The sequence below is a fragment of the Pelobates fuscus genome, chromosome 13 (assembly GCF_036172605.1).
Source record: "Pelobates fuscus isolate aPelFus1 chromosome 13, aPelFus1.pri, whole genome shotgun sequence".
Classification (NCBI taxonomy): Eukaryota; Metazoa; Chordata; class Amphibia; order Anura; family Pelobatidae; genus Pelobates; species Pelobates fuscus.
In genome coordinates, this window is record NC_086329.1 from 49670671 (window position 1) to 49696687 (window position 26017).

Genomic DNA, 26017 nt, shown 5'->3' on the forward strand with positions numbered 1-26017 from the left:
CAGCTGGGCCTGACGCTGATAGCCAAAGTCACCAGAGCAGCAAACAACCTCTAAACCCTTGAAACCCAGCTCCCCTTCTTAATCTTGTCCATTCCTCCCCCTCCCCTCCAGACATACCTTGCACCTCTGTCTCTCTCTCCTGCTCAGCTGCTACCGCTGATAAGGTGCCTAACGAGGTTGCTGGATCACCTGGTCTGGTCCTCTTCAGCTGCAAGTAGGTAGGTAGATAGAGCAAGCAATTAAGCACCACCTGCTGATTGCTCGCAATCACTCAATAATGCAATTAATTAAACTTTTAATTGATTGATAACCTAGATGTTGCTCAGATTTCCCTCCAAAACGTTTGTGCTGTCATTGCAAAGACCAGCATGCTGCAGGCTGCAGCAAATTTGCATAATTAATCCCGCCCACTTTTCCAACACTGATAATGCACGCTGCCAGCCAGCCAGCCAGCCAGCCAGCCAGCCAGCCAGCAATACATACTCTGACTTCTTCACAATGGATATGTACTGGGCACTTTTATTCCATGAAGTGATTACACAGATTTACATGATAACAATGATTAAATAAATACATGGGATCAGGTGAACAGAATTGAATCGTGCACAGCACATGATAGAGAATAACAATCAGACTAGCGATCAATCCAAACGAAACAATAACAGTTAACAAACATTGCTACAAGTGTCCATAATTCAAGGAATGTAATGTTTTTGGTCCGTTCCGTCCAGGCTTCATTCAGGCATGCCATGCCGCAGACAGGGGGAGGCAGAGCTCGCACTTAGACAGAACAGAGAAAAAAGCAGGGAAGGAAGGAAGGAAGAAGGAGAACAAGTTTGCCTTCGTTCTCGCCAAGTGAGAGTCCAGTGGCTTTTTGCATTTTTTGTTCAATCAATCAATCTATTTTTTAACCAGCATAAGAGAGGTGCACCGGTCCTGGAGGTACTGCAATACCAGGTCAATGCGTGGAGTGGACAGAGCAAGCTCTTCTTCCATCTCCCTGTTCCAAAAATCCATTTAATATATGGTCCCCAGATAGGGGACGTATCAGATATTAAACTGATAAGAACAGATTTTTTTTTTTTTTTTTTTCTTATAACCACTCAGTCACAGAGCATTTTCCTCCAGATGATTTTCAAGGAATCTCTCAGATAACATCCTCATGGTCTTTTTCAGTAAAATTTAATAATAAACACAACACAGCAATAAACCAACAAACCCCCACCACCACCCCAAAAACCACAGCACACCCCACACCAAAATCACTATAAAAATTTCATACCTACCCCATTCATCCTTTCATTCATACTTACCCCTATGTTATTCCTTTAAACACACGAAAATATCTACACATTATTAACATAATTAACATAATAACCATACAACCCACCACCCACCATTACCAATATCCACCGCTTGTTTTCCATCAAACCTGAATAAAACCGAACATATGCATTAATCCAATATTTAAACACAGTTTTTATCTCAACACAAATTTTTTTTTTTTTTTTATATTATATACAAATATTTCTACATAACCCAACACCCAACACAACCCCCCACCATACCAATACCCACCATTACTCTTCCATTACCCTCCACCCTCCATTAAGATTTTCTTCTTGAACCTATTCAAAAAATACAAAATATACATATTATTTACATCAAAACAAAACCATTCCTACCCACCATCTTTTCTAATAACATAATACAATAATTAGTTACAAAAAACCTTTCCTCATTTCACGTAATACCTCATTAACCATAAAATATAAAAAAACAAACAAAAAACACCACCTACCACCACCCATCTTACTATGCACACCATTTTTTCCATTTTTTTGTCTTCCATGCACCCTCTGCATCCAATTCACCCTTTCGTCTTACATCCATCAAATAGTACAAATACAATCTTCCTCGAATCATTCTCACACAACCATCCACAGAAATACTTTCTTTCTTAAATATCAATAAATTCCTTACATCCCAAATAACCTCTTTAATACATCCCATCATCAACCATAACACTCTCTCTTTTTCTTTTTCTATCTTACATATACCAAACATTAACACTTCAAACGTAAATACCTGTATTCCAGACAACCCTATAACCAATTTCAACAATTTCTTTAAAACCTCCCGAACAAAATCACAGTTCCACAACATATGCACAATATTTTCTCTTCCACCACATCCATCCCTCGGACACAGATCAGATCTTACCAGCCTTCTTCCATACTGAAATTCTCGCGTTTTCAAAACATTATGTATACTCATCCATGCAACATCTCTCTGTCTATTTAGAATTTCTCTTCCATTCAATCTCTTCCATACATCTTTACTTTGTCCAATTGTCAACCCATCAATCCCCAACATTTCTTCTCTATTTTTTATAATATTAAAAACTTTCTTCTTCTCACACCATTCATCTTTTGACACATTCTCCAACTCATATTTCTTTATACATACTTCAATCTTTTCATAAAACCACGGTGCATTTAAACAAACAGGTTTCTTTCTATCCAAAACATACAATCCATATCTTCTTAATACCATTCCAGCCTCGTATTTCAACATACATGCAATCATACTATCTTTTAAACTTAATTTCAAACACACTCTTACATACTGTATTAATAAAAACTGTTCTAAATCTGGAACACCCATACCACCATTCTCTCTCATCTTCATCACTTTCTCTCTATTCAAACTTTCCATCCTACTCCCCCAAAAAAATAAAAACATTATTCTGACTAACTTTCTCAAACTCTTATTATCTACAGGAAACACATAATTTAAATACAATATTATTGGGATTAAAACTGCCTTTATAATTAAAACCTTTCCTTCAAATGATAAAACTCTCTCATTCCAAAATCCAATCTTCTGATTCACTCGATTTACTACTTTCTTCCAACTTTCTTTCCCTTTTAAACCATCATCAAACTTCACCCCTAACACTTCAATTTCATTCTCAACCACTGGCCATCCACACAATTCCAACTCTCTCCATCTACCAAACGATTTACATGCACATTTACTCCAATTCACTTTAAAACCACTTGCCATACAAAAAATCTCAACCAATAATTTAACCCGCCTCAACCCTGCTTGTGTTTTACAAATCACAGTCACATCATCCATATAGCCAATTACTTTCAAACTCCTCGCACCACTACCTGGGATCTCCACTCCTCTCACCATTTTATCATTCCTTATACTCTGAAGTAGCGGTTCAATCACACATATAAAAAGTACAGGGGACAGAGGGCACCCCTGTCTAACTCCAGACATTACTTGAAAGGCATCAGTCATCCACCCATTCACTTGAACTACACTCTCAATATCTTTATACATACACTTAATCCATTCCAATAATTTACTAGGCACACCCATTCTTTCTAATACCTTAAACATAAAATCATGCGCTACTCTATCATATGCCTTTTCAAAATCAATCGTAGCAACCGCTACTTCTTGTTTTCTCTCCATACAATCAAATAAAACATCTCTCAACCCAATCAAGCTTTCTGCAATCTGTCTCCCAGGTACTGCACATATTTGCTCTTCACCAATCATATCTTCAATCACCCCTTTCATTCTATTCGCAATTAACTTCGCTAAAATCTTATAATCTACATTTAAAAGGGTAATTGGTCTCCAATTTTTTATATCATTCTTATCACCTTTTTTAAAAATTAACACAATCACACCTTTTTTCATAGATTCAGACAACTCACCCATACTCAAAACATACTTACATACTTCTACAAAATCATCCCCAATCACTTCCCAACACATCCTATAAAATTCCACTGGTAATCCATCACAGCCCGGTGTTTTATTTAATTTCAAATTCATCATTGTATCACTCACTTCTTTTTTCCCAATCTCTCTTATTAATCCATCCACATCTTCTCTTTTTACACCCTTTTCAATTTTTTCCAATAATTCATTCTCTAAACACCTATCCCTTTCACGCTCAGCATACAATTTCCCATAAAAAGTTTCAATTTCTTTCAACATTTGCTCTTTATCATTCATTAAGACCCCATCTTCACTTACAATCCCTTCTATACTTTTTCTACATTCATACGCCTTTCTAAAAAAATATCTTGTACACTTTTCATCTTTCTCCAACACATCCATTCTTGCAGCAAACACAATCTTCCGACCTCTTTCTTCCAAACACTTCTTCTTTTCATCCCTCGCCATTTCCAACTCTTCTTTAACATCCCATCCTAAATCACGCAATTTACACAAATAATCTATTCTCTTTCTCCAACCATCAAAACATTCTCTCTCTTTTTTAGCTTTAGCCCAACCTCTTTTAATAAAATATTCTTTTGTTTTAATCTTTATCCACTCCCACCAATCAATTACTCTAATAAAATCATTTTTACATTCTCTCCACCTTTTATACATTAAAAAATAATCTTCTTTTACAACCTCATCCATCAACATACTTACATTCATCTTCCATACTCCTTTTCCAAATTCCAATTTTTCATCCATTCTTACCGTACATTCTAACATCACATGGTCTGAAAAACATACCTTGTGCATAGTAAGATTATCTGCTATAACACCCTGTGAAACAAAACAAAAGTCGATCCGTGATTTCACATTTCCTTTATCACTAAAAAATTAATACACCTCCCTATCTTTTGCTACCGTCACCATATCCGTATACCCAAATTCTTTAATCATTTTATTTAATTTTCTCCCCGTTCCATCTAATTCATACTCTACCCCTTGGCCCACCCTATCCTCCCTCCTTATTATACAATTAAAATCTCCCACCAAAAAACTTAAATCCCTTCCCGGTAAATACATTTCCAAACACTCTAAAACATCCATTCTTTCCCTCCTATTTACAGGTGCATACATATTTATAACCCTATACCTCGTGCCCCTATACAAAAATCTTATAATCAACAACCTCCCCGAAACCACTTCCAAAACATCAATTATTTCAACATCCCACCCTCTAAATACAATTGCAACCCCTTCATTCTTCCCACCACCAAATGAAAAAAAAGCAGGTCCGATATTCCACTTAGCCTCCTGCGGTTTGAAACTTAAACCAATTTCCTGTAAACAAAACAGAGTACATGTTATGGTCTTCAACAAATCAAAAACCATAGCTCTCCTTGTTACACTTTTTATACTTCTCACATTAAGTGAGCCTATAGAAATCATTGATCAGAGTTTCCTCATCATTTCACGTGCCTTCATCAGACTCCTCACTTCTGTCCGTGGACTGTATCCCAGGAATCTTAACCATAGTTCCAGAGGCTGCGCCACCAGACGTCTCTGCCTCTGAAACCCCCTCAAGCTCTTTCAAACCTTTTGAAAGTTCTTTAGAAAGCTTCCTACTTTTCCTCCTTTTTTTTAAAGGGCCAGCTTTCATCTCTTCCTCATCAGAGATTACCGAAGTCGAAGGGGTTTCTTCCACCTCCATAATAACTCCTTCTTCAGCAGCTACTCCTTCTTCTTCCTCCACCTGCTGTGCTGCTTTTTTCTCCTGGTCTTCCGCCATTATTCTGGCATGTTCCCTCTCAATCTCTTCTTGGGTTTTTATTTTTGTACCAAACGTAGGTATAAGGGGATTCTTACCTTTCCCATCAGTCTCCTTATTCCAGGCTTTTCTGCTACATCAGCTCCATCCAGCCCCACTGTAGCTTCACCTCCAGTTTCCTCACGCTGTAAGTTGGGACATGTTCTAGCCATGTGTCTTTCCGATCCACAAAGGTCACACTTCCTCCGTTCGTCACACTCAGCTGCAGTGTGACCCTCACCAAAACAGTTTCGGCAACACATCCCTTTATCACATGTGTCTGCCAAATGTCCGAACTGAAAACAGTTACGGCAAAACATTGGCTGCCCTGGATAAAATAAATATCCTCTATTGCCACCAATAGAGAAATTCTGGGGCGGATGTTTCAGCCCGCTGAACTCCGTTGGATCCGATCTCAAAGAAACAAAAAACTTTCTTTTGCCATTATAAACACCATACATATTTAGCAGTTTCAATGGCTTTGATACATTAGAACAATACCTACTTAGAAAGGCCATAATTTCTTCGTCAGAGACGAAGGGATTATACATATGCACCACCAACGGGATTTTAGACACAGGCACATAAGGGATAAAAGTCATACCTTGAAGAATAGGCTCAGATTCTTTCTGCTGCTTTCTTCCCATTACTGTATTTACCTGGTCCTGTTCCACGAAGGTGATGTCATATATCCCCCTGGCAGGAAAATCCTGGACACAAAAAAGCCAATCACGAGGCACTTTCAGCAACCGCTCCAGTACTTCTTTTTGCACGGTGAATAATGACACAGCTCTCCTCCTCTCCTCAGACACCACAACTCGAATGCTCTTCGGATAGGCAGGCGCACCACGCTCCATCCTGGGATCACCTCTCGTTTCCAGTACCCGGCTCAGGTCGTCCCCCAATAGCAGCAGCCGGACTGTGTCCTCCAAGGAAGACACAGCCGGAAGGCCGAGGGACTAGCGTCACCAGGCACCGGAACCTTCTGACCAGACCAGCTGTTACACTTGATCTTAGCCAAAAGGCCGAGAAGCGATAACCAGAATGGGCGCCCAGCTACTCACCTGCCGTTCGCTGGCGCTTGTTCAGCTTGCGGTGAGCCTTGGGCTCCCCCCTCCCCTCCAGACATACCTTGCACCTCTGTCTCTCCTGCTCAGCTGCTACCGCTGATAAGGTGCCTAATCACCTGGTCTGGTCCTCTTCAGCTGCAAGTAGGGTAGATAGAGCAAGCAATTAAGCACCACCTGCTGATTGCTCGCAATCACTCAATAATGCAATTAATTAAACTTTTAATTGATTGATAACCTAGATGTTGCTCAGATTTCCCTCCAAAACGTTTGTGCTGTCATTGCAAAGACCAGCATGCTGCAGGCTGTAGCAAATTTGCATAATTAATCCCGCCCACTTTTCCAACACTGATAATGCACGCTGCCAGCCAGCCAGCCAGCCAGCAATACATACTCTGACTTCTTCACAATGGATATGTACTGGACACTTTTATTCCATGAAGTGATTACACAGATTTACATGATAACAATGAATAAATACATGGGATCAGGTGAACAGAATTGAATCGTGCACAGCACATGATAGAGAATAACAATCAGACTAGCTATCAATCCAAACGAAACAATAACAGTTAACAAACATTGCTACAAGTGTCCATAATTCAAGGAATGTCATGTTTTTGGTCCGTTCCGTCCAGGCTTCATTCAGGCATGCCATGCCGCAGACAGGGGGAGGCAGAGCTCGCACTTAGACAGAACAGAGAAAAAAGCAGGGAAGGAAGAAGGAGAACAAGTTTGCCTTCGTTCTCGCCAAGTGAGAGTCCAGTGGCTTTTTGCATTTTTTGTTCAATCAATCAATCTATTTTTTAACCAGCATAAGAGAGGTGCACCGGTCCTGGAGGTACTGCAATACCAGGTCAATGCGTGGAGTGGACAGAGCAAGCTCTTCTTCCATCTCCCTGTTCCAAAAATCCATTTAATATATGGTCCCTAGATAGGGGACGTATCAGATATTAAACTGATAAGAACAGATTTTTTTTTTTTTTTTTTAAACCACTCAGTCACAGAGCATTTTCCTCCAGATGATTTTCAAGGAATCTCTCAAATAACATCCTCATGGTCTTTTTTCAGTAAAATTTAATAATAAACACAACACAGCAATAACACAACCAAACCCCACCACCACCCCAAAAACCACAGCAAACCCCCACACCAAAATCACTGTAAACGTTTTATACCTACCCCATTCATCCTTTCATTCATACTTACCCCTTTGTTTTTCCTTTAAACACACAAAAATATCTACATATTAACATAATAACGATACAACCCACCACCCAACATTACCAATATCGACTGCTTGTTTTCCATTAAACCTGAATAAAACCAACATGTACATTAATACAATTTTTAAACACCTTTTTTATCATAACACAATTTTTTCTTATATTACAAACACCTTTGAATACTGAAATCCCACCACCTATACTGTTCCTACTTGCACCATTTCTTCCATTTTTTCGTTTTCCATACTCCCTCTGCATCCAACTCTCCATTTTTCTTCACATCTCTTAAATAATACAGAAATAGCTTTCCTCTAACCATTCTTACACAATCATCCACTGACAAACTTTCCTTCCTAAACACTACCAAATTTCTTACATCCCACATAGTTTCTTTAATACACGCCATTATAATCCATAACACTCTCTCCCTTTGTTTCTCTAACCTACATATCCCAAACATCAATACTTCAAACGAAAACACTGATATCCCAGTCAATCCCACTACCAACTTCAACAACTTTTGCAACACCTCTCTCACAAAACCACAATTCCAAAACACGTGTACAACATTCTCTCTTCCCCCACAACCTTCTCTTGGACACATTTCTGATCTCACCAAACTTCTTTCATACTGCTTCTCTCTCGTTGCCAAACAATTATGTACAGCCATCCATGCCACATCTCTCTGTTTATTTAAAATTTCTATTTCATCCAATCTTTTCCATACACTTTTACTCATTTGTTCAGTCAGCCCATCTATTCCAATCACACTCTCTTTTTCATCCAATAATTTAAACACTTTTCTCTTTTCACTCCACTCCTCCCAAGATACATTCTGCAATTCATACTTTTTAACACACACATCAATCTTTTTATAAAACCACGGGGTATTAAAACATACAGGCTTCGTTTGATCCATCTCATGCAATCCATATCTTCTTAAACTCATACCCGCTGCATACCTCAACATACATGCTATCACATTTACTTTTTTAGAAATCCTAACACACATCCTCACGTAATGAATCATTAAAAACTTTTCCAAATCTGGCACATTCATACCTCCATTTATTCTTTTCTTAACAACTTTCTCCCTACACAATCTCTCCATTCTACTGCTCCAAAAAAACAAAAAAAATATTCTAGTCAATTTCCTTATATTTTTATTATCGGGGGGGAAAACACAACTCAAATATAACATAACAGGAATCAGCACAGCCTTAATTATCAACACTTTCCCTTCAAGAGACAGAATCCTTTCACTCCACAATCCAATCTTTTGATTCACACGGCTAACAACTTTCTTCCAACTTTCTTTCCCTTTCAACTCATCCTCAAATATTACACCTAAAACTTCAATACCATTTTCTTCCACCGGCCAACCACATAACTCCAATTCTCTCCATTTACCAAACGCCATACATTTGCATTTATTCCAATTCACCTTAAACCCACTAACCATACAAAATAATTCTACTAATAATTTAACCCTTCTCAAACTCGCTTGTGTTCTACATACAACAGTCACGTCATCCATATAGCCAATCACTTTCATACATCTACCACTGCTTCCAGGAATCTCAACCCCTCTCACAACTTTATCATTAACTATACTACGCAACAACGGCTCTATTACACATATAAAGAGTATTGGGGACAAGGGACAACCCTGTCTAACTCCAGAATGTACTCTAAAACTTTCCGTTATCCAACCATTAACTTGCACAACACTCACTATCTCTCTATACATACTTCTTATCCAGCTCAACAATTTCCCAGGCAAACCCATTCTTTCTAATACTTTAAACATAAACTCATGCGCTACTCTATCATACGCTTTCTCAAAATCAATCGTTGCAATTGCCACCTCAATCTTTCTTTCCTTACAATACCATAAAACATCTCGTACACCTATCAAACTTTCCGCAATCTGTCTACCAGGCACCGCACACACTTGCTCCTCACCTACCATTCCTTCAATCACTCTTTTTATCCTATTTGCTACTAATTTTGCAATTATCTTATAATCTGCATTCAATAATGTGATTGGCCTCCAATTACCCAACTCATACTTGTCACCTTTCTTAAAAATCAAAACAATTATTCCTTTTTTCATTGATTCCGACATCACACCTTCACTTAAAACAACCTTACACACTTCTAAAAAATCATCCGCAATCACTTCCCAAAACGTTCTATAAAATTCTACAGGCAAACCATCACACCCTGGCGTTTTATTCAATTTAAAATTATAAATAGTTTCATACACTTCCACCTTATTCACATCTCTCGTTAACCACTCACCATCCTCTACACTCACTCCTTCCTCAATACATTCCAACACTTCATTTTCTAAACTCACATTTCTTTCTTTTTCCGTATATAAATCCTTATAAAACTCAGCCACTTCACTTAAAACCATACCTTTCTCATTTACTACAACCCCTTCTCTACTCATAATACCATCCATCCCCTTTCTACATTCATACGCTTTTTTAAAAAAGAACCTAGTACACTTTTCATCATTCTCTAACACGTTCAATTTTGCAGCAAACACAATCTTTCTACCTCTTTCTTCAAAACATTTATTTCTAGATTCTCTCGCATTCTTCAATTCATCCTCCACCTCCCATCCTAATTCTCTCAATTTACATAAATAGTCAATCCTTTTTCTCCACTCATCCAGGCATTCTCTCTCCGCTCTAGCTTTCTCCCATCCTTTCTTTGTAAAAAATTCTTTTGTTTTCCACTTAACCCATTCCCACCATTCAATTATATTTTTAAACCTATTTTTACCTTTCATCCAAAATTCATACATCTTACAATACTCTTTCTTCACATCCTCATCCATTAACATACTCACATTCAATTTCCAAAATCCTTTCCCAAATTCCATTCTTGCGTCCAGTCTCACCTCACATTCCAACATCACGTGATCAGAAAAATTCACTCTTTGTGTCCGTAGAAACTCAACCTTCACCCCCTGTGAAATAAAACAGAAATCAATCCTAGATTTAACCGAACCCTTATCACTATAAAACGTAAACTTATCATGTTCCCCTATATACCCCACCGCATCTACCAAACCATAATCTTTTACCAAATGCATTAACTTTTTCCCTGTTTTATCCAATTTATACCCCTCACCCACCCCCTCCCTATCTTCTTTACACAAAATACAATTAAAATCCCCACACAAGACAGTAACCTCCCTCCCAGGCAAAACCAATCCTAAACATTCAAACACTTCCATTCTTTCATTTTTATCAACAGGTGCATAAACATTTATTATTCTACCCACTGTACCCCTATATTCAAAATACACCATTAACACCCTCCCTGATACCACCTCTATAGACTTCAAAATACTAAACCCCCACCCTTTAAACAAAATTGCCACACCAGTGTTTTTTGTTATTCCCAATGAATACACGGATGGTCCCTTATCCCACTGAAATGATACAGGCTTTTCCATCAGGCAGCATTCCTGTAAGCAAAGAATATGAAACGTTAATTTGCCTAAAAAGTCAAAAATAACCGCCCTCCTTGTTGCAGCCTTTATACTTCTGGTATTCAAAGAAATAACACGGAACATTGATCAGGGGTTTTTAACCCTCATCATCTCACGTCCCTTCACCATGTTCTGAGCTACTGTCATGGCCTACTTGAAACCCAGCACCCTCCAACTCTGTTGAAACCGTCTGAGTCACCATCATTGGGGAACAAGATCCCGATACATCCGACTCAGACCAGTCTCCACCTACAAGGGAAGAAGCTAACAAAATCTTCGGAAAGTCAACAGGATCCAACTCCTTACCTTTCCTCTTACCTTTCCGCTTTTTTGCCGCTGGAACTATTTTTTTGGGCTCACTAGCCCCTACTTCCATTAAATTTGAAGGACCTGCCATTTCAGCTTCCATGACTTCTGGCTCTGTACTCCTTACCTCTGTCTCTGGAACCACTTCAAGTGACTCCTTCTTATCAGCCTTTTTCAATAATTCCGCAGCCACAATACTTGCATGCCTCTCTTCATGCTCATGCTGGGTTCTCAGTTGTGTACCGAAAGTCGGAATAAAAGACAACCTAGTCTTCTGTACAGTTTTTCTTTCCACAGGAACTTCAACAGTTTCTGTTTGTTCAGGCCCCGCTACAGTCACCGCCGGAGGGGGACCCTGCTGCAAATTCGGGCAGAACTTTGCCATATGACGCTCCGACCCACACAGGTCACATTTGCGCCTTTCAGCGCACTCTGCAGCAGTATGTCCCTCCCCGAAGCAGTTCCTGCAGCACATACCCTTTGAACATTCAACACTCACGTGACCAAACTGGTAGCAATTACGACAGAACTTTGGCTGTCCAGGGTAGAACAGGTATCCCCTGTTCCCCCCGATTGAGAAATTCTGAGGAGGGTGTTTCAAACCACTTACCTCTGAGGTATCTTGACGTAGCATGACAAAGAATTTTCGCTTCCTGTTATACACCCCATAAGCATTGATCAGTTTCACTGGTTTCGACACTGAAGAACAATACCTACTCAAGAAAATCATTATTTCCTCGTCCGAGACAAACGGGTTGTACATATGTACACATAAAGGAATTCTGGAAACTGGCACAAATGGTACAAACGTAATGCCTTCCAATATTTTCTCACCTCCCTTTACCTTCATACGTTCCATCACCGTAGTAACGTGATCTTGTTCAGTAAAAGTAATATCGTAAATACCTCTCGTTTGAAAATCCTGGACGCAGAACATCCACTCTCTCGGCACTTTCAATAAATTCTCCAAGATCTCCCTCTGTATCATACATAAACCAACCGATATCCTCTTCTCAGCCGCAACATAAATACGGATGGTTTTAGGAAAAGACGGACCTCCTCTCTCCATCGTTGGTCGCTTCCCGTTCCCAGAGTCAGCGCGGATCGCCCCCCAATAGCAGCATCCAGACCGTGTCCCCACTGGGAGAACACCGTCCGGAAGGCCGAGGGGCTAGCGTTGCCGATCCTCTGGGACCTCCTGACTAGACCAGCTTTTACACTTGATCTTAGCCAAAAGGCCGAGAAGCGATAACCAGAATGGGCGCCCAGCTACTCACCTGCCGTTCGCTGGCGCTTGTTCAGCTTGCGGTGAGCCTTGGGCACAGTGCCGCCTTTTCCTCATCTAGGTGTAAGCTGGCTACAAATAGCAACAGAGACAAAGTCACCAGAGCAGCAAACAACCTCTAAACCCTTGAAACCCAGCTCCCCTTCTTAATCTTGTCCATTCCTCCCCCTCCAGACATACCTTGCACCTCTGTCTCTCCTGCTCAGCTGCTACCGCTGATAAGGTGCCTAACGAGGTTGCTGGATCACCTGGTCTGGTCCTCTTCAGCTGCAAGTAGGGTAGATAGAGCAAGCAATTAAGCACCACCTGCTGATTGCTCGCAATCACTCAATAATGCAATTAATTAAACTTTTAATTGATTGATAACCTAGATGTTGCTCAGATTTCCCTCCAAAACGTTTGTGCTGTCATTGCAAAGACCAGCATGCTGCAGGCTGCAGCAAATTTGCATAATTAATCCCGCCCACTTTTCCAACACTGATAATGCACGCTGTCAGCCAGCCAGCCAGCCAGCAATACATACTCTGACTTCTTCACAATGGATATGTACTGGACACTTTTATTCCATGAAGTGATTACACAGATTTACATGATAACAATGAATAAATACATGGGATCAGGTGAACAGAATTGAATCGTGCACAGCACATGATAGAGAATAACAATCAGACTAGCTATCAATCCAAACGAAACAATAACAGTTAACAAACATTGCTACAAGTGTCCATAATTCAAGGAATGTAATGTTTTTGGTCCGTTCCGTCCAGGCTTCATTCAGGCATGCCATGCCGCAGACAGGGGGAGGCAGAGCTCGCACTTAGACAGAACAGAGAAAAAAAAAGCAGGGAAGGGAAGGAAGGAGAACAAGTTTGCCTTCGTTCTCGCCAAGTGAGAGTCCAGTGGCTTTTTGCATTTTTTGTTCAATCAATCAATCTATTTTTTAACCAGCATAAGAGAGGTGCACCGGTCCTGGAGGTACTGCAATACCAGGTCAATGCGTGGAGTGGACAGAGCAAGCTCTTCTTCCATCTCCCTGTTCCAAAAATCCATTTAATATATGGTCCCCAGATAGGGGACGTATCAGATATTAAACTGATAAGAACAGATTTTTTTTTTTTTTTTAACCACTCAGTCACAGAGCATTTCCTCCAGATGGCTTTCAAGGAATCTCTCAGGTAACATCCTCATGGTCATTTTCAATAAAAATAATTTTTTATAAACACATCACATCAAATCACAGCAAATCCCATCACCACCCCCAAATCCACAGCAAAACACCCACCAAAAAAACTCACTGCAAATTATACATCCTAAACACATTCATACCTCCAACCATACTATATAATGCATTTTTTTTTTTCTTCAATTATACAAACCACAACACACCCACCACCCACTCTTTACCTCTTCCCACCATTTATTAATTTCTTCTTCCTAAACAAAATCAAACACATATTATTAACATATACAATTATACATTTCAAAATATACGTAATAATATTTTTTTTATTTTTTTTTTTTCAATTATACAAACCACAACACACTCTTTACCTCTTCCCACCATTTATTAATTTCTTCTTCCTAAACAAAATCAAACACATATTATTAACATATACAATTATACATTTCAAAATATACGTAATATTTATTTTTTTTTTTTTCCTTTCTCTTTTTTCTCCAACTTTTTTCATTAATCTACCACCACCAATTCATATATACCCCACCACCTAGCTTACTATGAACACCATTTTTTCCATTTTTTTGTCTTCCATACACCTTCCGCATCCAATTCACCCTTCTTTCTCACATCCATTAAGTAATAAACATACATCCTTCCTCTAATCATTCTCACACAACCATCCACAGAAACACTTTCATGTTTAAAAATTAACAAATTCCTCACGTTCCACATTACTTCTTTTATACACCCCATCATCAACCATAACACTCTCTCTTTTTCTTTGTCAATCTTACATATACCAAACACTAACACCCCAAAACAAAAAAATCTGAATTCCAGTTAATCCAACCACCAATTTCAACAACTTCTTCATCACCTCCCTCACAAAATCACAGTTCCAAAACAAATGCACAACGTTCTCTCTACCTCCGCATCCCTCTCTAGGACACACATCCGACCTTGCAATCCTCCTTCCATACTGAAATTCTCTCGTCTGCAACACGTCATGTATTGCCATCCATGCCACATCTCTTTGTTTATTCACTATATCTTTCCCATTCATTCTCTTCCATACTTCCTTACTCTGTTCCACAGTTATTCCATCAATATTAATCATTTCTTCTTTCTCCCTCAATAAATGAAAAACCTTTTTCTTTGTACACCAATCCTCCTTCGAAACATTCTCCAACTCATATTTTTTAACGCACACTTCAATCTTTTTATAGAACCATGGAGTACTAAAGCAAACTGGTTTCATCCGATCCAATTCATACAAACCACATTTTCTTAAACTCATACCAGCCTCATATTTCATCATACATGCTATCACACTTTCTTTTAAACTAATATTTACACATAATCTCACATACTGTATCAATAGAAACTGTTCTAAATCTGGTACTTCCATTCCTCCATTCACACTTAATTTTCTTACTTTGTCCCTACTTAATCTTTCCATACGACTACTCCAAAAAAACAAAAAAATTATTCGATTCAATTTCCTCAAACATTTATTCTGAATAGGAAAAATAAAATTCACATACAACATAATCGGTATTAAAACCGCCTTTATTATTAAAACCTTCCCAGCAAATGACAACCTTCTTTCATTCCACCACCCAATCTTCTGATTAACCTTATGTACAACATTATTCCAACTTTCCTTCCCTTTCAATCCTTCATCAAATTTCACACCTAAAACTTTGATATCATCCTCTACTACCGGCCACCCACACAATTCTAATTCTCTCCATTCACCAAAAGCCTTACACGCACATTTATCCCAATTAACTTTAAAACCACTTGCCATACAAAAAATTCCCACCAATACTTTTACTCTTCGTAACCCTGCTTGATTTTTGCACACCACAGTCACATCATCCATATATCCAATAACTTTCAAACTTCTCGCACCACTACCTGGAATTTCAACACCTCTCACCATTTTGTCATTTCTAATACTCACCAATAAAGGTTCAATTACGCAAATAAACAATATAGGGGACAGGGGACACCCCTGTCTAACCCCAGATTTTATTTTAAAACTATCAGTCGTCCAGCCATTTATTTGTACCACACTCTCAATATTTACATACATACACTTTATCCAAAATAAAAGTTTATCAGGCACTCTCATTTTATTCAAAACCTCAAACATAAACTCATGCTCTACTCTATCATACGCTTTCTCAAAATCAATCGTCGCAACTGCCACTCCTTGCTTTCGCTCCATACAATCCCATATTACATCTCTCACTGCTATCAAACTTCCTGCAATCTGCCTCCCAGGTACTGCACACGCCTGCTCTTCACCAATCATATCTTCAATCACACCTCTCATTCGATTTGCAATTAACTTAGCTAAAATTTTATAATCTGAATTAAGCAGAGTTATTGGTCTCCAATTTTTTAATTCATCCTTACTACCTTTTTTAAAAATTAAAACAATCACACCTTTTTTCATTGACTCACTCATTTCTCCCTTTTTTAACACACATTTACACACTTCTAAAAAATCATCCTCTATCACTTCCCAACACATTCTATAAAACTCAATCGGCAGTCCATCACAACCCGGCGACTTATTCAACTTAAATTGTCCAATTGTATCACTCAACTCCTTCTTCCCTATCTCTTTAATTAGATCACTTTCATCCTCTCTTCTCACACCTGCTTCAATGTTTTCTAACAACTCAGTCCCCAAGCGCACATTCCTCTCTTTTCTTTCATATAAATTACCATAAAATTTCTCTATTTCAGCCAACATTGATACCTTATCTTGTAAAAAAAAACCATTTTCATTTAAAATTCCATCCATACATTTCTTACCCTCATATGCTTTTCTAAAAAAGAATCTTGTACACTTTTCGTCATTTTCAACCACATTCATTCTGGCAGCAAACACCACCTTTCTTCCTCGTTCTTCTAAACACTTTCTCCGATTTTCCCTTGCTTCCTCTAATTCCACTGTCACATCCCATCCCAACTATCTCAATTTACACAAATAATCAATCCTTTTCCTCCATACATCAAACCATACCCTCTCATTCTTCGCTTTTTCCTTACCATACCTAATAAAAAACACTTTTGTTTGCAACTTAACCCATTCCCACCATTTCGTTATACAATCAAACTTTATCTTACATTCTCTCCATCTTTTAAAAATCATACAATATTTTTCTTTCACTTCTTCATCCATTAACATTTTCACATTCATTTTCCATATGCCTTTACCAAACTTCATACTCACATCCAATCGAACTTTACACTCTAACACCACATGATCCGAAAATGGAACACCGTTCATAGTAAGCTCTTCCGCATCAATCCCCTGTGAAACAAAACAATAATCAATACGTGATTTCACCGTGCCTTTATCACTATAAAAGGTAAAAACTTCATTACTCCCAACAACTGACACCATATCCTTATACCCAAAATCTCTTATCATATTCAATAAACACTTCCCAGTTATATCCAATTTATAACCCTCCCCACTCCCCACTCTATCCTCCCGTCTTATAATGCAATTAAAATCTCCTATCAAAAAAGTGCCCATTCTCCCTGGTAAATACATACCCAAACACTCAAAAACCTCCATTCTCTCACTCCTATTTACAGGTGCATACATGTTAAAGATCCTAAACAATGTGCCCCCAAATAAAAAGGTGACCATTAAAACCCTCCCTGTCACAATCTCCACACTTTCCACTACTTCACACTCCCACCCCCTAAACAAAACCGCCACCCCCAAATTACCATCTCCACAAGAGTAACAAGCTGGTCCCAAGTCCCATTTAACTGTCTGTGGTTTGTCCTTAAGGCAACACTCCTGTAAACAAAAACAAGTAAAATTCATGTTTTCAAGAAATTTAAATACCATAGCTCTCCTAACAACTGACTGCAGGCTTCTTACATTAAGAGAGCATATGGTAAACATTTAATCAGAGGAATTTCCTCATCATCAATCACGTCCCATCCTCAGACTCACTTCTACTCTCCGGTTCTTTTTGTGAAAAACCGGAGATACTGCTCAGTCTTGATACAGCGCTTATATCAAAAACAGGTGACGCCGACCCGGAACCCTCTGACTCAGATATTTCTCCTACCTCCAAAGGCGCCTCCAGCAGGATCTTAGGCATTTCTTTCGATAATTTTCTACTCTTACGCTTCTTTTTTGAGGCCGGTGCGACTTTCTCACTTTCATCCTCTGCAGAATCTACCTTTGTTGTAGATTCAATCATAGCCACACCAACTTCCATGGCCTCACCACTTTCCATTACCTCAGCTGCTTCAATTCCTTCTTCATTATCCTCCTTACTTCCAATTTTCTCTTTTTTCTTTTTTGCTTCCTCTGCCATTATTTTTTCATATCTTTCCAAATGCTCTTCTCTCGTACGCAAAGACTCATAGGACGGGATAAACGGAATTTTCATTTTTATACTGGGTTTAACACCATGCCCCTTATCTGTTTCTTCACCCGTATTATCAGCACCTTCACTTCTCCATTCTTTATACAGATTAGGGCATGTTCGGGCCATGTGTCTATCTGACCCACATAGGTCGCACTTTCTTTTTTCCGCGCATTCCGCGGCAGTGTGACCTTCACAAAAGCAGTTACGACAACACCTACCTTTGTCACATTCTTCGCTCAAATGTCCAAACTGGTAACAATTACGGCAATACCTAGGTTGCCCCGGGTAGTACAAATACCCTCTGTTACCCCCGATGGAAAAATTTTGTGGTGGGTGTTTTAACCCACTCAATTCTGCCGTATCCGGCTTTAACACAACAAAGAATTTCCGCTTACCATTGTAGATACCAAAGTTATTCACCTGTTTCAGTGGTTTAGAAACCACTGAACAGTACCTACTTAAAAACAACATAATTTCTTCGTCTGAAACAAACGGGTTATAAAGGTGTACGACCATAGGAACCCTAGACACCGGCACGTAAGGAATAAAAGAGATACCTTCCAGAAGTTTATCATCCTTCTTCTGTATACTCCTCTCCATAATAGTCGTGATATGGTCTTGTTCCTCGCAGGTAATGTCGTACACCCCTCGTGACGGAAAATCTTGAACACAATAGAGCCACTCACGAGGAATCTTCAATAAGCCATCCAGAATCTCTTTCTGTATATCATACAGACTCACAGCTTTCCTCCTCTCCTCCGCCACGACCAGCCGAACTGTCCTAGGATACGAAGGCGCTCCTCTCTCCATGATTGACCGCTTCCCGTTTCTGGAGTCAGCGCAGATCGCCCCCCAATAGCAGCATCCAGACCGTGTCCCCACTGGGAGAACACAGCCTGGAAGGCCGAGGGGCTAGCGTTGCCGATCCACCAGAACCTCCTGACTAGACCAGTTTTTACACTTGATCTTAGCCAAAAGGCCGAGAAGCGATAACCAGAATGGGCGCCCAGCTACTCACCTGCCGTTCGCTGGCGCTTGTTCAGCTTGCGGTGAGCCTTGGGCACAGTGCTGCCGCCTTTTCCTCATCTAGGTGTAAGCTGGCTACAAATAGCAACAGAGACAAAGTCACCAGAGCAGCAAACAACCTCTAAACCCTTGAAACCCAGCTCCCCTTCTTAACCTTGTCCATTCCTCCCCCTCCCCTCCAGACATACCTTGCACCTCTGTCTCTCCTGCTCAGCTGCTACCGCTGATAAGGTGCCTAACGAGTTTGCTGGATCACCTGGTCTGGTCCTCTTCAGCTGCAAGTAGGGTAGATAGAGCAAGCAATTAAGCACCACCTGCTGATTGCTCGCAATCACTCAATAATGCAATTAATTAAACTTTTAATTGATTGATAACCTAGATGTTGCTCAGATTTCCCTCCAAAACGTTTGTGCTGTCATTGCAAAGACCAGCATGCTGCAGGCTGCAGCAAATTTGCATAATTAATCCCGCCCACTTTTCCAACACTGATAATGCACGCTGCCAGCCAGCCAGCCAGCCAGCCAGCCAGCCAGCCAGCAAGCAAGCAAGCAATACATACTCTGACTTCTTCACAATGGATATGTACTGGGCACTTTTATTCCATGAAGTGATTACACAGATTTACATGATAACAATGATTAAATACATGGGATCAGGTGAACAGAATTGAATCGTGCACAGCACATGATAGAGAATAACAATCAGACTAGCGATCAATCCAAACGAAACAATAACAGTTAACAAACATTGCTACAAGTGTCCATAATTCAAGGAATGTCATGTTTTTGGTCCGTTCCGTCCAGGCTTCATTCAGGCATGCCATGCCGCAGACAGGGGGAGGCAGAGCTCGCACTTAGACAGAACAGAGAAAAAAGCAGGGAAGGAAGGAAGGAAGAAGGAGAACAAGTTTGCCTTCGTTCTCGCCAAGTGAGAGTCCAGTGGCTTTTTGCATTTTTTGTTCAATCAATCAATCAATCTATTTTTTAACCAGCATAAGAGAGGTGCACCGGTCCTGGAGGTACTGCAATACCAGGTCAATGCGTGGAGTGGACAGAGCAAGCTCTTCTTCCATCTCCCTGTTCCAAAAATCCATTTAATATATGGTCCCCAGATAGGGGACGTATCAGATATTAAACTGATAAGAACAGATTTTTTTTTTTTATTTTTTTTTCGAACCATTCAGTCATAGAGCATTTCCTCCAGATAAAGTTCAAGGAATCTCTCAGGTAACATCCTCATGATTCTTTTCAATAAAATTTTATAAATATTTACATCACAGCAAAACCCCAGCAAAACCACAGCAAAACCCCTCCACCTCCCTTTAAAACACCACCACAACCCACCACCCAACACACCAAAAAAGGCACAGCAAATTACTTACCCCAACCTCATATATCGCAGTCATCCCTTCATTCATACTTACCCCAACATAGTAATACAAATTTCATTTACTTTTCTACAATATTTACATTTCTACAATATTTACATTATTTTCATTCTACACAATTAAACCTCATTTAAACCACATAACCCCCCACCCTACCTTACCGATACCCATCACTTATCCTCTATTACCCCTCCACCCACCAATAAAATTATCTTCACAAACCTAGGAAAATTTAAAAATAAACATGTTATTCACATAAAAAGAATGCCATCTCTCCCACTTTTGATATAATTTTTTTTCTTTTTTTTTTTTTCACTAAACTCAATAATTGAAACAAAACCCCCAAAAATCCCAAATTTACGCACACCATTTATTCCATTTTTTCGTCTTCCATACACCTTCCGCGTCCATTTCTCCATTTTTCCGAACATCTCTCAAATAATACAAATATACTTTCCCTCTAACCATACGTACACATGCATCAACCGTTAAACATTCATGTCTAAAAACTAACAAATTACGAACATCCCACAACGACTCTTTTATACATGCCATAATTGTCCACAACACTCTCTCACTTTTCTTCTCTATTGAACACATACCAAATAACAATACATCAAATGAAAATACAGAAATCCCAGTCAAACCTATTACCAATTTCAACAATCTTTTCAACACTTCTCTCACAAAACCACAATTCCAGAAGACATGCACCACATTCTCTCTATCTCCACACCCTTCCCTCGGACACATCTCTGTTCTCCCTAATCTTCTTCCATACTGTACCTCTCTTGTAGCCAGACAATTGTGTATCGCCATCCATGCTATATCCTTTTGCCTATTCAAAATTTCTATATCACTCAATCTCTTCCATACTTCCTTACTCATATTTTCAGTCAATCCATCAATCCTTAACACAGTTTCTCTGTCATTCAAAATTTTAAAAACTTTTTTCTTCTCACACCAATCCTCCCACTTCACATTCTGAACTTCATACTTCTTTAAACACACCTCAATCTTTCTGTAAAACCACGGAATATTAAAACACAAAGGTTTCATTCGATCAAACTCATGCAAACCATACCTCCTCAAACACATCCCAGCTGCATACTTCAACATACATGCAATCAAACTATCCTTTTTACAAATCCTAACACACATTCTTACATAATGCACCATTAAAAATCTTTCCACATCCGGAACATTCATACCCCCATTCTCTCGTAATTTCACTACTTTCTCTCTACTCAATCTCTCCATGCGACTACTCCAAAAAAATAAAAAAATTATCCTAATCAATTTCCTCAAACTCTTCTCATCCGGGGGGAACACAAAACTCAAATACAACATAACAGGGATCAAAACAGATTTTATTATCAAAACTTTACCTTCAAACGACAAAATCCTTACACTCCACAATCCAATCTTTTGATTCACTCTATTAACAACTTTCTTCCAACTTTCTTTCCCTTTCAAATCCTCATCAAACTTCACTCCCAAAACCTCAATCTCATATTCGGCAACCGGCCATCCACACAACTCCAATTCCCTCCATTCACCAAAAGCCTTACACTTACATTTATCCCAATTAACTCGAAATCCACTCGCCATACAAAAAAATTCCACTATCAATTTCACCCTCCTCAAGCCCGCCTGTGATCTACATACAACCGTGACATCATCCATATACCCAATTACTTTCATGCATCTTCCACCACTCCCAGGAATCTCAACCCCTTTCACAATCTTATCATTCATTAAGTTACGCAACAAAGGTTCAATAACACAGATAAAAATAACAGGAGATAAAGGACAGCCCTGTCTAACTCCCGAACATACCTTAAAACTATCAGTAAACCATCCATTAACTTGCACAACACTTTCAATATCTCTATACATACACTTTATCCAATTTATCATTTGCCCAGGCAATCCCATTCTCTCTAAAACACGAAACATAAATTCATGCGCTACCCTATCATATGCTTTCTCAAAATCTATTGTTGCAATCGCTACCTCTATCTTCCTTTCTTTACAAAACCACAGCACATCTCTCACACCAATCAAACTTTCCGCTATTTGTCTGCCAGGAACCGCACAAACTTGCTCGTCACCTACCATACTTTCAATCACTCTTTTCATTCTATTAGCAATCATCTTAGCAACAATCTTATAGTCAACATTCAGCAACGTAATAGGCCTCCAATTACCCAAATCATACTTATCACCCTTCTTAAAAATCAAAACAATCACACCTTTCTTCATTGAATCAGACATCACACCTTTTTCCAACACATACTTACAAACATCCAAAAAATCATCCCCTATAATCTCCCAACACATTCTATAAAATTCCACAGGCAAACCGTCACTCCCAGGTGTTTTATTCAACTTAAATTCAAAAACAGTTTCATACAACTCCTTCTTATTCAATTCCCTCACTAACCAACTAACATCCTCCTTACTTACACCATTCTCAAGTTTATCAAACATCTCCTCTTCCAAACTCTCATCACGCCTTTTTTCCGTGTACAAGTTCTCATAAAATGTTTTAACCTCATTCAAAATCTCATTTTTACCATGCAGCACTTCCCCACTCTCATTCAACACACCCTCCATACCTTTTCTACACTCATACGCTTTCTTAAAAAAATATCTCGTACACTTTTCATCACACTCCAAAACATTCAATTTTGCTGCAAATACAATTTTTCTACCTTTCTCTTCCAAACATTTACGCCTCATTTCTCTTGCATCCTCAAGTTCAATTTCAACATCCCAACCTAATTCTTTCAATTTACTCAAGTAATCAAATCTTTTCCTCCAATCATCCCAAACCTCTCTCTCCATTCGAGCCTTCTTCCAACTTTCTCTCATAAAAAATACTTTTGTATTTTCCTTCACCCATTCCCACCATCGTAATACACAATCAAAACTTGCTTTACATTTACACCAACATTCATACTGTTTACTATACTCCATTCTCACTTTTTCATCCTTTAACATGCTCACATTTAATTTCCAACTACTTTTTCCATATTCCATGTTTACATTCATCCTTACCTCACATACCAAAAGCGCATGGTCCGAAAAAGCCACTCTCTGTGTACGTAAAGACTCTAACTTAAACCCCTGTGATAAAAAACAAAAATCAATGCGAGATCTTACAGTACCCTTATCGCTATAAAAAGTAAACTTATCATAATTACCAATAACCTCCACCGCATCAGTTAAACCAAAATCCTTAACTAAATTGTTCAAAACCTTACCCGTACTATCTAACTTATACCCATCACCAACCCCCATCCTATCCTCCCTCCTTATTATACAGTTGAAATCCCCACACAAAATAGTTAAATCCCTCCCTGGTAAATTTAACCCTACACATTCAAACACATCCATTCTCTCTTTTTTATCTACTGGTGCATAAACATTTAATATCCTACACAAAACACCCCTAAACAAAAAACAAATCAATAAAACTCTCCCTGAAACTAATTCTAACACCTTCACAATATCAAATTCCCACCCCCTAAACAATATAGCTACACCAATATTTTTCCCCACCCCAAAAGAATAAAAGGACGGACCCAAATCCCACTTAATACCAATTGGCTCATCCTGTAAATGACATTCTTGTAGGCAAATAATATGAAATGAAATTTTACAAAGGAAATCAAAAATCATCGCTCTCCTAACATTAGATTTTAAACTCCCTACATTAAGAGAGGCGACTTTAAACATAAATCAGGGGTAATTAACCCTCATCATATCATGTCCCTTCATCGGACTCAGTAGTCTCTAAGACCCTAGAGAAACCAGATATGTCAAACAATCTTGACACCGCCTGGACGTCAAAGACAGGAGAAGCAGGTCCCGAAGTTTCTGACTCTGACCTCTCCCCAGGCTCCGGAGAGGAATCCATTAAAACATTTGGATATTCTCTAGACAGAACTTCTTTACTATTTCTCTTTAATCTTTTTGACTGAGGGGCATCTTTAACCTCCAACTCACTAGATACACTAGCCGAAGATGGACTAGCTTCCAATTCCACAACAGAACTTGACTCACCACACTCCATAACTTCTGCTGCACTCTGGGCTTCTTCTTTCTCTTTTTCAGCTCTCTTCTTAGCATCTTCACGCATAATGTTTGCGTGTCGTTCTTCATGCTCGGCTAAAGAACGCAATTGCGTGCCATACGATGGGATAAATGCGACCCTAGGCGCTTGCAAAGCCTTCTTACCTGCATCCTCCAGAACTGCTTCCTTCAGTTCCAGGTTTATTGCGTCCACTGCCCGGGCAGCACCTACCAACAAACTTGGACATAATTTAGCCATATGGTACTCAGACCCACAAAGATCACACTTACGTTTTTCTGAACACTCATAGGCCGTATGCCCCTCACCAAAGCAGTTTCTGCAGCACATACCCTTTTTGCAATCCTTAGTCACATGCCCGAACTGGAAGCAGTTTCTACAATACATAGGTTGACCTGGATAGAAAAGATATCCCCTGTTTCCCCCAAGGGAAAAATTCTGCGGAGGGTGTCTCACACCACTCACCTCCGTTGCATCTGGGCGAAGAACAACAAAAAATTTTCTTTTCCCATTGTATACTCCAAATTGATTGACCAGCTTAACCGGCTTGGACACCTGTACACAATACCTGCTTAGAAAAATTGAAATTTCATCGTCACTAACAAATGGGTTATACATATGTACAACAAGCGGAACCCGGGACACAGGTACATATGGCAAGAACGTCATACCTGCCAATAAAACATTACCATCTTTTTCTTTTAGCCTTTCCATCACAGTAGTAACGCAGAACTGATCCGTAAATGTAATGTCGTACATACCCCGGGTCTGGAAATCCTGTATGCAAAATAACCATTCCCGAGGTACCTTCAGCAGACCATCCAGAATCTCCTTCTGCACCGTATAAAGGCCAACTTCACTCCGTCTCTCCTCCGCCACCAACAGCCGAACTGTCTTCGGATACGAGGGGGCACCTCTCTCCATCGCTGATCGCCTCTCGTTCCCGGAGTCAGCG

General features: G+C 39.4%; 4 non-coding genes across 4 annotated transcripts; all 4 read right to left on the reverse strand.

Annotated features, from left to right (window-relative positions):
* Nucleotides 1-920: 920 nt before the first annotated feature.
* On the reverse strand, nt 921-1119 carry LOC134584193 (U2 spliceosomal RNA). The gene has a single exon (XR_010086488.1). It is a non-coding gene; the product is annotated as a U2 spliceosomal RNA (small nuclear RNA).
* Nucleotides 1120-7446: 6327 nt separating this feature from the next.
* LOC134584202 (U2 spliceosomal RNA) lies at nt 7447-7640 on the reverse strand. Its single transcript, XR_010086490.1, has one exon. It is a non-coding gene; the product is annotated as a U2 spliceosomal RNA (small nuclear RNA).
* Nucleotides 7641-13908: 6268 nt separating this feature from the next.
* LOC134584161 (U2 spliceosomal RNA) lies at nt 13909-14099 on the reverse strand. The gene has a single exon (XR_010086474.1). It is a non-coding gene; the product is annotated as a U2 spliceosomal RNA (small nuclear RNA).
* Nucleotides 14100-20572: 6473 nt separating this feature from the next.
* Nucleotides 20573-20771, reverse strand: LOC134584191 (U2 spliceosomal RNA). Its single transcript, XR_010086487.1, has one exon. It is a non-coding gene; the product is annotated as a U2 spliceosomal RNA (small nuclear RNA).
* Nucleotides 20772-26017: the final 5246 nt, after the last annotated feature.